The following is a 14,174-nucleotide window of genomic DNA, read 5'->3' as shown; positions in this document are numbered from 1 at the left end:
CCGTACCAGATCGTAGTGATAAACTAAAACGTTTGTCTAATTTAAAAGACTAGTGGTCAGTATAACAACTAGAAGTGGGCTTATTTAGATGGAATTTGTACACTTAAACTTCCAGCACTACCTTATTTTTTTTCAATAAAATACTAAAAATGCAAACAAACAAAAAATTATGAAAAAAATACATGTATAACCGAAAGTGTTAATTAGCATCTTATAAGAGTTAATGTCCTTGAATCTAAAGATTGCAATGTAGGTTTTTTTGTGAAAAAACTTACTGTTATACTTTAGAAATAATTGTAACGGATTTCAAGAAACCCCATGCTCCCACTGAAAAAAATATAGTTTAGATTTGTTAGTGTCTTTTGCATTAACATATAATATAAAACGTCTTTAAACTAAATCCATTGGATGTTTGTTGTTTACTGATTGATATTTCAGTCTTAGAGACTTATTTTTTGATTAGTTGTTATTGGCTTTGAACTGGCTGTCAGTAACTACTAGTACTCTCAGATCTTTACTTTGTCGTTTATTAGCGATGGATATTTAATTTCCGTGCCTTGTCGGGTTTGCGTTTTTGTTAGTTGTGTTTCTTCCTTGTATTGGTCTGATTAGTACTCTCATATATGTATTTCACGGTCTTTTTGTTTTGTTTCTAGGGATGTAAAAATACCCTGCCACGTCCCGCCTTTGATAAATGTTTTTCTGCTTTCTATCGATCTGCTGAGTTCAGCCCTTTTCAACTGATTTCTGTATTCTGTTCTTATGTCAGGGGGATGATTTTGCACCATCAAACAAAGTTAATTCCGCAAAATTCGGAAAGTCCCTGAACCAAGTCAGAAGCCGTTGCCTTTTCTGTTTTGTAAATAAATCATGCCGTGAAATTTTCCATTTGAATTGCTTTTACCTTTGTCATTTCGATGCCTTTTATAACTTACGGTATGGGTTTTGCTCATTTTTAAAGGCTGAACGTTAACCTGTTATAGTTGTTATCTTCTTTTTGATGAAAAGTTGTCTCATTAGAAATCATACCATATTTTTTTTTATATTGCCCAAATATTACTGCAAATTAAACAGTTGTCATACATATTCAAATTACAAAGAAGAGTGGTGAAGTGGACAAACAATTAAAAACTTTTTATATCGGAAAAAATCATTGTTTTACCAGGAAATATATACGTCTTCCTTTGTAACACGTATGAATTGTTAATTCATAAATTCAATCCAAATGTTGTTTTATTTCACTGATAGTGCGTGTTTGTGTGGGTGTAAAACCATAATTTTATCATGTAGATCACTAAATCCTGGAGTTTGAAATCAGAGTCTAAATCGCTTGACTTGTATTTATGTGTAATGGATTAGTATTTCCAATATTTTTATCTAAGACCAAACACTAAAGATTCTTTTTAAATTTGGTCCAATATTGAATGTTGTTTGCACTAAGAAAGCTCTCGCCAAGAATAGAGATTATTACCTACAGATGGTTGTATTCTGCTTTTCTTCTGTTATATCATTTGACTGCACATCTATCCCAAATCTCCGAATCTTCACCAGATGTTTCGATCCTGTACCATTACATCCTCCGGTTGACGGGCCAGAAGAGGTGGCCATACCTCTACTCATTAGCACTCGGCTTCCAGCTCTGCCATGCCATAACTAGCAAGATGAAAGTTTTAATGTTTCCCCTAGCTGTCTTTCTTGCCTTTCCGACTATTCCCTTTGCCTGTAGCATCCTCCACACTGACTTTGCAGAAAAATCTCTGCAGAATACTATCTTATTTCACATTTTAGTGTGCACCATGCGTGACATCGTTCATCAATTGGTATACGTCTAGTACCCACATATTGAACCCCGGCACATTCTTCATGTCTTTGCTGTCCCAGTCAGGAGCCTGTATTTCGGTGGTTATCGTTAGTTAACGTATTTTCTCGTTCATTTTTTCTACATACATTAGGCCATTAGTTTTTTCTTTGTCTTAATATAAATAGGTCAAAAAAATATAATGTATATTAAAACAATCTCATCAGAGCACTGTTTTAACTTTAAGTGACGTCATGTTCTACAATCCTGACAGGTTTGGTCAGTTCTACGGCTAGACAGTTCTAAAGTTAGAACTGATCAAGTCAGTTTTGCCGACAGTTCTACGGTTAGAACTGATGGTCAGTTCTGCTGTCATTTCTACGGTTAGAACTGATTTGGTCAGTTCTGCTGTCAGTTCTACGACTGTAACTGGTTTAGACAGTTCTACCCTAGGACTGATCCTGACAGTTTTAGTTCTCACTGTTCTAGGACAGTTTAGAACAGTTCTATGACAGATTATTCTGACATTTCTAATGAGAGGCTAGACGTGACCTCCACTTTACTTCTGCAAATAACTGACATCCAGATCCCTATGTACTTCGTGTAATCCATTATTACTGACAATTAACAAATTCAATTTTTTTTTATGCGATACCTAATTTTAGTAATGGTGTCTCTCTTTTCATCGACCCAGTTTTAAATTTATCGGAGACAGGTGATTAAAAAAAATATCTAATGGTATAATCTCCCCCCCCCCCTCCCAAGTTTTTGGTGGGTTTCGTGTTGCTTATTCTTTAGTTTTCTATGTTGTGTCTTGTTTACTTTTGTTTGTTTGTCTTTTTCATTTTTAGCCATGGCATTGTCAGTTTATTTTCGATCTATGAGTTTGACTGTCGCCCTGGTATTTTTCGTCCCTCTTCTATCAAAGGTATTTGGTAAACAATATCGACGATTGTTTGACCCTAGAAAATATCATATATAAACAAAAATTATTCAGCAAGGTAACTTGAAGATTTAAACACACATACATAGCGTTAAATTCATTTTAATAAATAAACTCATCATAGATACCAGTATTGAAATTTTGTATTTACGCCAGACGCTCATTTAATCTACAAAAGACTCATCGGTGCCGCTCGAATAAAAAAAGTTAAAAAGGCAAAATAAAGTACGAAGTTGAAGAGCATTGAGGACTAACAACTGCTAAAAGTTTTGCCAAATACAGCTAATTTGATCTATTCCTGAGGTAGAAAAGCCTAAAGTATTTCAAAAGATCATATTCTTGTAAACTGTTAATTCATAATTATAACCATATCAATGAAAATTCATGTCAACACATAAGTGCTGATTACTGGGCTGGTGATACCCTCGTGGAATAAAATCTCCACAAACAGTGGTATCGACCCAGGGGTTGTAAATAAACTCATCATAGATATCAGGATTCAAATTTTGTATTTGCGCCAGACGCGCGTTTCGTCTTCTAAAGACTAATCCACTGATATTAAGAAAATAATAAAAATTGAATCGGCTGTATTTCACAGATCATGTGTAATCACTTTGTCTTCTAGGCAAAGCAGAATCAATACAGCTCAAGGCGACCAATTGGTCTTCATATGGGTCTAGCATGTTATGACACTAATAGATAGAGAGATACTGTAAACAGCACAAATAATTCGAAAGATGTGAAATACAATCAATTCAATACAGCATAATTTGTTTATTCACTTCTTATGGCCAAAAAAGTTCAAAAACAAACAAAACTTATATGTTATGAGTGATTATGATCCATCATAATTGACCTTGTCAAAACGATCTTTCCTAGACACACAAAAAGGCTCAAAAGTACCTAGAAAGGACTTAAAGATAGCAATACTAAGTAATGGCCTGTCTCGTCCATGCTTATCATTGTTTCTCGTTTTTATACGCCCGTCATAACATTGACGGAACGTATTATGGTATACAAATGCCTCCGTCTGTCTGTCCGGCGTAAACATGTCGCACCGTAACTTGAGAACGACTTATCCAAATTACATGAAACTTAATATGGTTGTTTCTTATGATGGTCAAACTATCTGTATACCTTTTGGTGAACATAAGATTAAAACTGTTTGAGTTACGGGACTTTGCAACTAAAACGGGCGTGTGTATTTTTTCACATTTCGCGCCGTATCTCAAAAAAACTTTATGATAATTGATTAAAACTTTACACACTTCTCAGTTATATAAAATTAATCAATCTAAAGATCTGTATACTTTTTGGTGATGATTCAAAATTTCATATTTGAGTTATTGAGTATTTTGTAAAAAAGAAGGTTTTTTTTACATGTCGCACCGTATCTTAAAAACAATATATGATTATTGCTTAAAAATTTACACACTTATCTGTTATATTAATCTTAAGATCTGTATACTTTTTGGTGATGATTCAAAATTTTATTTAAGAGTTATTGAGTTTTTTTGTAAAAAAAAAAGGTGTGTTTTCACATGTCTCGCTGTTTCTCAGACACCATTTATGATTATTGTGAAAAACTTACACACAATACGACTGGCGTATCATGCGCTAATGGCGCAGTTGTTTATTCCTTTTTTATATAGATTAGACCGTTGGTTTTCCCATTTAAATGGTTTAACACTAGTTATTTTGGGGACCCTTTATAGCTTGCTGCTCCTTGTGAGCCAAGGCTCCGTGTTAAGGACGGTACCTTGACCTATCATAGTATTCTTTTACATATTGTGACTTGGAAGGAGAGTTGTCTTATTGGCACTCATAACTCCTTCTTATATCTATTATGATTTTCTTTGCAGTTTTATAACGTTGCAGTCATACATGATCGGAATGTGTAAGTTGCATCTGATGCCGCGTGTTGTCAAAGTGGTTTTGTGTGTAAAAAGTAAAAAATATCGAACTCCAAGGAAAATTCATATAGCAAAGTTTCTTATAAAATGGCATTATTAAAAACTCAAACACTTCAAACGAATGGAAAACAACTGTCATATTCCTAACTGGTGAAGGCAATTCCTTATTTAGAAACTGGTGGATTTAACCTCTCACGTATGCGAATTAAATTCCACCAAACTGACAACAATTTGTGATCAAAACAAACAGACATAATAGGTAAAACTGACAAAGTAGTCAATATTGTTTTATAACGAACAAATGTGGCAACAAAAAAAAACGAATAGCATATAGAAAAACCACATGAGTAAAATTGAAAGACAAGAATACAAAAATGCATAGCAAAATAACACAATGACGGGTGGTACCGACCCCTAAACAAAAAGGTAAAGCAATATATTTTTGACCTTTATGTTCTGTGATTTATGGCTGACCTAGTTTTATGTTTATAAGTATTTGTAATCGATATTTGAAACATATGTTACGGACATTTCACATGTTAAGTGTTCTTAATGCCATGCAAAAAACAAACTAATACATGTTACAACAGGTTTATATTCTGTTAGTAACTTAAAATATTGTTTTGCTTCAACTATCATAAACATTGAGGATACAGTTTTGTTGCGTTTGTTATTAACATTGTATGTGATCTTTGTTCGTCAATTCTAATATACCCCAGATAAGGTATATTAGTTGTGTACAATTCATTTCTCAAGATTTAAGCTTAATTAGAAAACATACTTTGATTTCAAATGTTTCATTATAATTACACAATATGTATTTACAAATTATAAAAAAAAATAAATGTTGAATGATATTGATTGATTTATTGTTGGTTGCTTAACGGCCAGTGGCAAAGATTTCATGCATGTTAAGGACCAGAACAAGTTTATAATACATACAATAGGTAGGTATTGTAAAAGAGGCCATCTGGGATGAAGGTCGGGAAAATTTGGACAGTGAAAATGTATTGTGTAGGAACAGAAATATTACCTTGCAACAGGCCACCTACGGACCGCCATACATTTGTTATAAGGACTCTTAACGTACAGAGAGCGCAGCACTCTCTCTACACGAAGCATAGAAAATAACGTCCTCGTTATGACCGGACGTGGCTGCAAATTTGTACATCCTATACAGCTAAACGGATGCTAACTTTGGCAAGAGTTTTTCTTTGCCACAAAACCAGGTTCAACTCACCATTTTTTTTCTTAAAATGCCCTGTACCGAGTCAGGAAAATGGCCATTGCTATATTATAGTTTGTTTCTGTGTGTGTTACATTTTAATGTTGTGTTTCCGTTGTGTCGTAGTTCTCTAAAAATTTGATACGTTTCCCTCAGTTTTAGTTTGTAACCCGGATTTGTTTTTTTTTTCTCTATCGATTTATGAATTTAGAACAGCGATATACAACTGTTTCCTTTATTTACTCCCGGTCGGAAAAAGACCAAGTGACCATACTTCAATTCCCCAGTCACCCGTTTGGGTGTTGACTTATATCTTTGTGATATTTTGAGAATGAATAAGTACGAAACAATAAGTTCCTAATGATTACAACGTGGTTTTTATATACAATGAACGCTACTTTTTTGCCTAATTTTTCTCTGCAGTGTTAAGTCGCCATCAATTGATAAACCTTATTTAAACAGAAAAACAGCCGAGAAGCACTCATTTACTAATAATAAGTCAGATTTTTTGTAAAATCTGAAGTGGAACTGATTTCATAAAATAAACATGTGAATTAAAGGGTGCGACAAGAAAATATTCTTACTATCACCAGTACGAGAAGAAAGGTTCACTTTTCGGAAGCGACTAGACTTTTTTCTAAATATTTTTAAATAACCTATCAGAAGATCCGAATGGTTTGCGTCATGAACTACCAATTCTTAAGAGAAATTGTGGACGATAATAGAAAGTCACATTACATTGGAATGGTATAAAGACAATTTTATGTTTTTAGGGGCAGGTATGAGAATAAATGTATGATAAATAAATTTTGATAAAGATTGAACAGAATCAGAGTTCTTAAAAGTTTAAAAAAAAAAATCACAAGTCTCAAGTGGCTTAATGACTAGAGTTTAAATTTTTCAATCAGATATAAGAAAATTAAGTTAAAAAAATTATGAATTCTTATAACATCTCCATTATTTAATCAAAGTCAAGGTTATTGTACACTTATCCCTTCGTAAATGTTACGGACGCCAGCACGAGTTGGTTGACCGTTATTGAATAACCATTTCACAGATGATATCGGATATGTTCCTTATGTCGTAACTACAATACCCTTCCCTTTTCACGATTGGAGCTACCGAATTAGACATTTACAGGATTTGTAATAAAATAAGAAACACGACGGATGCCACATCTGCAGCAGGACCAGCTTACCCTTCCGGAGCAAATGAGATCACCCCAAGTTTTTGGTGGGGTTCGTGTTGCTTAGTCTTTAGTTTTCTCAAAGAATAAAAGTAGGTCCAGTTTTAATATTGTAGGTACCATATATAAAATTGTACTCCAGACGTGAGTTTAGTATACAAAAGATTAATTTGTGACGCTCAGTAAATTTAGAGAATGATTTCTTTGAAATAAATCTTTTTCTTTTATTTTCCAATGAAGTATTTAGGATAGAGATATTTAAACGTTCATTACGGATATGTTGAAATTGATGGTGTGTAATGAGTTTAGCTTTTCATATTGAAATTGATGTTCTTCAAGGATGTCCTATATCTCTTGTTTCTTTTTAATTGTCTAAAGAAATTTTCCCGGAACTACAGTGTAGGAAAGGAGGAAAGATACCAAAATGGGCAATCAACAATGAAGTAACGTTAATGGTTATTATTTAAGTTTCAGTTTTATTGCCGATAATTTGTTAAACTTGCATTTTGTCGAGCATTTTATTTAATATGTTCAAGAAATATGAAAACAACATTGAGTATTTTATAACATGTTTGGCTTTATAACTATTTGAATCTGAACGTCACTGATGAGTCTTAGAGAACGCGCGTCTGTCGTGTTAAAGTATAATCCTGGTATTTTTTATTACTATTACAACAGATATTTCATAAAGATCATAAAGCGTTAACCAAAAATGAAAAACGTTTACGAGAACAAGAACCTGAAGTACAGTCTAATTAAGTCGATACGTCCAGCTCTTTTTTTTTCTCTATAACTGAACTTTTGTTCACACATTGTTGTCAATATAGGGGAATTCGATGCGACTGTCATACAAATGAGATGTTTAGCTAGCTGTAAAACCAGGTTTAATCCACCATTTTCTAATCCACCGAGTTCAAAAGTTCAGTTATAGAGAAAAAAAAAAGAGCTGGACGTATCGACTTAATTAGACTGTACTTCAGGTTCTTGTTCTCGTAAACGTTTTTCATTTTTGGTTAACGCTTGTTGTCAATATAGGGGAATTCGATGCGACGGTCATACAAATGAGTTGTTTAGCTAGCTGTAAAACCAGGTTTAATCCACCATTTTCTACATAGGAAACTGCCTGTACTAAGTCATGAAATGGCAGTTGTTGTCCATTTGTTTGATGTGTTTCAGCTTTTGATTTTGCCATTTGATTAGGGACTATTTGTTTGAATTTTCCTCGGAGTTTAGTAATTTTGTGAGTTCACTTTTTGCTGATGTTCCTCTGGTGGAGTATTTTCTAACATTTTTAATAAACTGATTTCACTATCCCACATTTAGGGTTCCACTTTCTAATATCAAGACATGTAGCTTTTCATTTCTGTCAGTGACTTCCTAATTTCGATTGATTCAGTTTTGTCATCAATTGAGATCTATTTGCCACTTTCTGACATTGGAAGTATACAATTGTTCGTCGATGTCATTTTAATGAAGTATTTAAATGATTTGAAATGTCCAATTTTAGGACTAGTCATGTTTTTGGCATTGACCATTACCTAATTATTGCTATTTATATTAACCATGAAAATAGGAAATAATATGACAAACAACGATAATGATAATCGAATCATATCCAGATAGATGATTTTGATTATCTTTTAACTGTCCTGTCATAATGATACAACAAGTACAAAAGATTCTAAAATCACAGAAATGATTGACATACAGAAATATGGTGATCTAGATATATCTTGTCAATGCAAAGGCTTATCAATGTTACTGTGCAAAATGATATCTTCGCAGTCATATATCTAGTCTAAATTTGAACATCGAATCTGGTGCCAAATATCAAAGCGCCCACAAGTAGCAGAACAATCAACATTAATTACATACAAATGATTACAAGTGATTCAATATGATTAAGACACAATGTTATAAAAAAATAATAATATTTTTTAAGACAAGTAGCAGAATACAACAAGCACAGTGTTCAATAATATAACTAGGTTAAAAAAGGGGGGTCACTGGGCATTACTATATCTATATTATCATCTAAGGAAACTTTCCTATATGAGGATAAATTTTCCAATAATTTTCCGAGTTTCTGGAGTATGAAAATATCTTCAGAGGACATTAGCCAAATAAATTGTGATTTAATATCTAAATCACTAAATTTTTTAAACCGTTGTTTTATTTCATTTAAAAATTTGAAACGAATATTTGAAAGTTTGTGGCACTGAAGAAGAAAATGAATTTCATCCTCAACCTCAGTACCACACAATTTACAGATACGTTCTGACACTGTCAGATTTTTTTGTACCTTCCCCTCTCAATCTCTAAATCGTGAGCACTGATACGGAATTTCGTTAAGTAATGTCAATATCTAAAATTTTCCTGCAAAAGGTAATTTTCTAAGCAAAATCTGCTTTTAAAAAGTCTATAAGTTCTAAGCTTGTTACCATATAGTTTATTGCCTCTGAAATCATTATTAAGCTCAGTTTGCCATATTAAATCATATTTTGATTGCATCTTTTTGAATAAATAGTTTTTTTTTAACTTCGTCTTTAAATTAAGTGCATAATTTTCATTGATGCTAAAGTATTTAAATAAAGTTTGAATACTGGTATACCAGCTCTTTTTCTGCTCATCATGTAGAGATTTTGAGAGGTTGAAAGCCTCTTTTAATAATAAATCGTCAGATTTTTTTTAAACGTATATAGTATGTAAACATATTTAAAAAAAAAAAACATCCAAAAAAAGAGGATATCTGCCCAGTTCACCCATAACTGCAATATTTGTTGCTTTTTTATTTACCGGCCAAGTATAAATTTACAAAAGCTTAAAAAGTAAAATAACAATAATACTGAACTCAGAGGAAAATCAATTCGGAAAGTCCATAATCACATGGCAAAATAAAAAACAAAACGCATCAAAAACGAATGGACAAGAACTGTCATATTCCTGACTTGGTACAGGCATTTTCAAATGTAGAAAATGGTAGATTGAACCTGGTTTTATAGCTAGATAAACCTCTCACTTGTATGCCAGTCGCATCAAATTTCATTATATTGTCACCGATGCGTGAACAAGACAAACAGACACAATAGGTAAAAATGTCAAAAATAGGGGTACAGCAGTCAACATTGTGTTATTACTTAATCACTATAAAAACAACAAATGTAACGAAGAAGCACAAAAAGGCATACATCAAATTAACATACTCATTTTGATTATATTATACGATTTTATTTGTCTATGTAAAATGCACCCATCATGAAGGAGGGTTTTGAGTACTGGTGGAAAATTGCGCGTTTGAAATTCGCACAGGTAGACATAAAATAATTTTGTCGTTCAAAGTATGACGGGATGCATAAATACAGTCACGCAAAATAGATATAACAAAAACTGACTTAACAGTTAAAGTAATAATAATAAATAAAATAATAGTGTGGTTCAAAGTATGACGGGATACATAAGTACAGAGTCACGTCAAATGTATATCACAAAAAAAGTGGGTTAACAGTAAAAGTAATATTAATAAATAAAATGATTTTGTCATTCAAAGTATGACAAGATACATAGGTACAGAGTCACATCATAAAATAATTTTGTCGTTCAAAGTGAAATTTTTAAATGCGGTGACCCTGCAGATAGGGTGGACTTCCAGAAGAAGAAGAAGATGGGATACATAAGCACAGAGTTACAATCAAAAGGATATCTAAAAAAAACAGACTTATCAGTAAAAGTAATATTTATAAAGACAAATAAAAGAATAATATAACACGTTATAAGAGAGAAGACGTTATTAAAGTCAAAATATATTTTATTGGCGAAGTAAGATCATGGCTTCTGTCGGTTACCAACCCACAAACAAAGGGTCTTTGGGCAACCGTAAATAAAATGCAAATAAAATAGATAAATAAAATTCAAAATTCAAATAAAAACTAAAATGAAATGAAAATTTTGAAATAATGGGGTGCTGAATTGAACCCTGGCAACAGATGTCCAAAATCAACATGAGAAATTTCGTTTGAGGTGAAAATAAAGATAACATGGATTAATGTTCTAAATGAAATAATAATACAGTGATAAATCAAGTTCATCGGTACTGGTGCAGCCTATAAAGTCCGCTCTAGTGATGAACTCTTCTAAAAGACTGTCATAACATTATTTATCGGTTCACTATGACTGTTAATCCGTTATCACTCGTCAGATGGACGGCATAATGTGGTTAATTGTGTTTATAGACTGGCGAAGAGTTGTAAATCCAGAAGCCGTGACAGGAGTTCTATGTTGAGGTTAAAAACAAGCAGAAATCTGTAAAATAAGACATAAAACAGCAGTATCGAAAAAATATGAGGAGGGATGGGTGGGTTTACATTAATTATGCGTACAATAAACTCAACAATCTGACCTTAGATATATATAGTTACTTCCTAGCAGACCGTGCATTCAAAATATTGTGAGGAGTGCTTTAGCTGGTAAAATTGATATGCCGTGTAATCGAATTAAGACATGCGCGTTACATTGACCTGTGCATGAACTGTAGCAAGTCTTGTCTTCCTCTGATAACGTGATTTAACGGTCAAGCCCTTTAAATCGAATTATAAGAGAGAAGACGTTATTAAAGTCAAAATATATTTTATTGGCGAAGTAAGATCATGGCTTCTGTCGGTTACCAACCCACAAACAAAGGGTCTTTGGGCAACCGTAAATAAAATGCAAATAAAATAGATAAATAAAATTCAAAATTCAAATAAAAACTAAAATGAAATGAAAATTTTGAAATAATGGGGTGCTGAATTGAACCCTGGCAACAGATGTCCAAAATCAACATGAGAAATTTCGTTTGAGGTGAAAATAAAGATAACATGGATTAATGTTCTAAATGAAATAATAATACAGTGATAAATCAAGTTCATCGGTACTGGTGCAGCCTATAAAGTCCGCCACTAAACAAGTTCAAAAACACTCATTTCACAAAGAATGTTTTGGAACTTGTTACCGCCAACCAGTACCATACATTGAGAGTCGATATAACAGATAACTCTGATTGTTATATTGTGTAATAACAAGAATCTGACCGCAGTAACTACTAGCTAACAGATTCCCGAAGCCAATAACCTACTTCGCCGTTTGATAGACAATAAATAGATGAAAATAGATAATAGCATAAATTAAAATTGTAACTTGTAACTTGTATAAAATTAGATAGCTTTCAAATCTGACAAATAACATATTCCTTCTCACTGTAGTTTGGTTCAATCACTTATTTGGAATCTTGTGCTTGTATTGCAATCGTGGTAACATTTGAACAAGGCAAATTTGACTAAGGTAACAAATCTTGGAGAAAATCAATATCGCTTATACGTTAGGACCTATCGTATAGAACGGTTGTCCGATGTCATGTTCATTTTAGTGGATTACTTAATATTGCAGGGCCCTTCAAAAATGAGCATACGATTAGTTTATCTCTTTACTTAAAGTGCCCCATAACACTTTGACATTGCTAAAAAATTGTGATACGAAAATGTATAAGAGAACACAACCATATTAAAGTAACTACAAACTTCCGAGCAACAACGAAGTTTTGGTGATTGAAAACCCCACTTTCCAAGCACGCGTTTGGAAACATGAAATATCTTAAATTGACAATCAATCAATAATCAGCTCTAGATTGGTAATTTACAATATAGAAAAATAAATAAAATTGATATGATAACAGATAAAAATATTTGACTTGCCAACTGTTATATGTATGTTTGTAATCAGATATATGGTTGATACTTTTTATATTACCATTGGCTGAATTCTACTTTTACTATCAGAAAATATATAAACTAGAAGATCTGACATGAACTATTTTTAAACTTAATAACGTGGTCGTAAACAGCTATATACCACCGTACAGCCTTCACCATTAAACATAGTCCATACAGTATAATAGCAATAAAGGGTCCCGGCAAACAAGAAAACAAAGCCATATTTAAGTATAAATCAATTTAAACGTACAACAAGTATAAAAGACTGCGACACACAACAAGTTTGTGAGAATTTATTCCTACCGTAACCGGGGACATCGGTTAACAACCCAAAATAAAACAAAGTTGAGGTAGGTTTGACTCATTAGCTAGACTCAAAACACAATACACAACTAACAAATAGACTAAAGACATCAAGTACCCACCTAAGAGTACTCGCAGTTACTGAAAGCATGTTCAAAGTCAATTCAAACTAGTTAATGAATCGTGTTGCCCAGACAAACACTTTTAAAACTGAGGTGCAGTTAAGACCCCCAAAAATTTGACTATAAAAATAGCCGATGGAATATTAGCCGTCTTAGGGGCGCTCGTCAATACGGCATTAAAACTGGTATCGTGTAATATTTTGTTTTGTTTGCTTAATTTTGTTTTTGTTTTTTTGTTTTGTTTTTGTTTTGTTTTGTTTTTGTTTTATTGCATATCATGAGTATGGCGTTCGACAACAATTATTATGCCAAATCATTTATGACTGCTTACAAAAACTAGTATTCTCTAATAAACGTATATACATAAAATTCCATGTATAACTGTTCACAGTATTTAACCCAATTACGTTGTTTCTCTTTCAGATAACAAAATCGTACTAATTAGCAATTTTATAGTCTGAGATATACGCAACTTTAATATCTAAACTACAAAAGCAATAAAATCAATTCATCACCTAACTTATTTGGACTTTTCTTGACCTCTGTAATGATTTACATCAGATTAAAGAAAACCATTAACCCAGACAAAAACTCGCTTAAGTTGTAAATTTATATCAACAATTTTCAGACGATAATTTTATCAGAGATCTACGCATCTGGTAATAAAGTTTGTAAACGTAACTTGCAGAAGTGTATACTATTTCTGCTCTATTCGTTATTAGTGTTAATTAAAAGATTATAATTGCCAGTGAGACAACTATCCACTTGAAAGTACAAATGAAGTAAATGTAAGCAAATATAGTCAACCTTACGGCTTTCAACAATGAGAAAAACCCATACCGTATAGTCTGCTATTAGAGGTCCCGACATGGAAAATATAAAACATTTCAATCGAGAAAACTAACGGCCTAATTTATAACAAAGCAGTTTACGAAAAACA

The sequence above is a fragment of the Mytilus galloprovincialis genome, chromosome 2 (genome assembly GCF_965363235.1).
Source record: "Mytilus galloprovincialis chromosome 2, xbMytGall1.hap1.1, whole genome shotgun sequence".
Lineage (NCBI taxonomy): Eukaryota > Metazoa > Mollusca > Bivalvia > Mytilida > Mytilidae > Mytilus > Mytilus galloprovincialis.
This window is presented reverse-complemented; position numbering follows the sequence as displayed.